This window comes from Abrus precatorius, unplaced genomic scaffold (genome assembly GCF_003935025.1).
Source record: "Abrus precatorius isolate BTA unplaced genomic scaffold, Abrus_2018 Scaffold36, whole genome shotgun sequence".
NCBI lineage: Eukaryota > Viridiplantae > Streptophyta > Magnoliopsida > Fabales > Fabaceae > Abrus > Abrus precatorius.
This window is the reverse complement of record NW_020874380.1, coordinates 1-2,500: the sequence shown is the minus strand read 5'-3', so window position 1 is coordinate 2,500 and position 2,500 is coordinate 1.

Sequence of the window (2,500 nt, the reverse complement as noted above, 5' to 3'; positions counted from 1 at the left end):
CCACACAAGTGAGGGGAGACTTGCATGAGCATGGGGGAGGGGCCCCAAGGCAGCACCGCACCTCCCACTGTGGGCGTGGTTGGTGAGGTGCAGCCCCCCCTATAATAGGTTATTATGCAAAAGCCAAAATTGTAGTAGTAGATACCTTTTTTCTGAGCAGACATAAGTCCATATCGGGACCTAGAGATCGAATTTTGACGTGATTTTTTGCAGGGAGGCTCACAAACACAATATATTCACGTCCACAAAGTTTTAGATTTTTTCTCCAAGGGATGAATTTTTAATGAATTTTTGAATCGGCAGATTATGAAAAACCGGGGAAAATAGAAAAAGGCACCTAGAGATCGAATTTTGACCTGATTTTTTGCAGGCATTCACACAAAATAACACCAAATGTGTCTGCAAAGTTTCGTTACATTTCCCCAAGGGAATGATTTATAATGAATTTTTCTCCGAATCATCGCACCATGGTGCACCTTGATGCCCACCTTGGTGCCTCTTGATACCCACCTTGGTGCTTCTTGATACCCACCTTGGTGCCTCTTGGTGCCTCTTGGTGCCCACCTTGGTGCCTCTTGATGCCCACCATGGTGCACCTTGATGCACACCTTGGTGCCTCTTGGTGCCTCTTGGTGCCCACCTTGGTGCCTCTTGATGCCCACCATGGTGCACCTTGATGCACACCTTGGTGCCTCTTGATGCCCACCTTGGTGCCTCTTGATACCCACCTTGGTGCCTCTTGATGCCCACCTTGGTGCCTCTTGATACCCACCTTGGTGCCTCTTGGTGCCCACCTTGGTGCCTCTTGCTACCCACCATGGTGCCTCTTGGTGCCCACCATGGTGCCTCTTGGTGCCCACCATGGTGCACCTTGATGCACACCTTGGTGCCTCTTGATGCCCACCTTGGTGCCTCTTGATGCCCACCTTGGTGCCTCTTGATACCCACCTTGGTGCCTCTTGGTGCCCACCATGGTGCCTCTTGGTGCCCACCATGGTGCACCTTCATGCACACCTTGGTGCCTCTTGATGCCCACCTTGGTCCCTCTTGATACCCACCATGGTGCACCTTGGTGCCTCTTGGTGCCCACCTTGGTGCCTCTTGATGCCCACCATGGTGCACCTTGATGCCCACCTTGGTGCCTCTTGGTGCCCATCATGGTGCCTCTTCATGCCCACCCTGGTGCCTACCTGGTGCGTTTTTATGCACCCTGGTGCCCTCCTGGTGCGTTTTTATGCACCCTGGTGCCCTCCTGGTGCGTTTTTATGCACCATGGTGCCTACTTGGTGCGTTTTTCGCACCCTGGTGCCCTCCTGGTGCGTTTTTATGCACCCTGGTGCCCTCCTGGTGCGTTTTTATGCACCCTGGTGCCTACTTGGTGCGTTTTTATGCACCATGGTGCCCTCCTGGTGCGTTTTTATGCACCATGGTGCCCTCCTGGTGCGTTTTTATGCACCATGGTGCCCTCCTGGTGCGTTTTTCGCACCCTGGTGCCCTCATGGTGCGTTTTTATGCACCATGGTGCCCTCTTGGTGCGTTTTTCGCACCATGGTGCCCTCTTGGTGCGTTTTTCGCACCATGGTGCCCTCTTGGTGCGTTTTTATGCACCATGGTGCCCTCTTGGTGCGTTTTTCGCACCCTGGTGCCCTCCTGGTGCGTTTTTATGCACCCTGGTGCCCTCCTGGTGCGTTTTTATGCACCCTGGTGCCTACTTGGTGCGTTTTTATGCACCATGGTGCCCTCCTGGTGCGTTTTTCGCACCCTGGTGCCCTCCTGGTGCGTTTTTATGCACCCTGGTGCCCTCCTGGTGCGTTTTTATGCACCCTGGTGCCCTCCTGGTGCGTTTTTATGCACCATGGTGCCCTCCTGGTGCGTTTTTCGCACCCTGGTGCCCTCCTGGTGCGTTTTTATGCACCATGGTGCCCTCCTGGTGCGTTTTTATGCACCCTGGTGCCCTCCTGGTGCGTTTTTATGCACCATGGTGCCCTCCTGGTGCGTTTTTCGCACCCTGGTGCCCTCCTGGTGCGTTTTTATGCACCATGGTGCCCTCCTGGTGCGTTTTTATGCACCATGGTGCCTACCTGGTGCGTTTTTCGCACCCTGGTGCCCTCCTGGTGCGTTTTTATGCACCCTGGTGCCTACTTGGTGCGTTTTTATGCACCATGGTGCCCTCCTGGTGCGTTTTTCTGCACCCTGGTGCCCTCCTGGTGCGTTTTTCTGCACCATGGTGCCTACCTGGTGCGTTTTTCTGCACCATGGTGCCTACCTGGTGCGTTTTTCGCACCCTGGTGCCCTCCTGGTGCGTTTTTCTGCACCCTGGTGCCTACTTGGTGCGTTTTTATGCACCATGGTGCCCTCCTGGTGCGTTTTTATGCACCATGGTGCCCTCCTGGTGCGTTTTTATGCACCATGGTGCCCTCCTGGTGCGTTTTTATGCACCATGGTGCCCTCCTGGTGCGTTTTTCGCACCCTGGTGCCCTCTTGGTGCGTTTTTATGCAC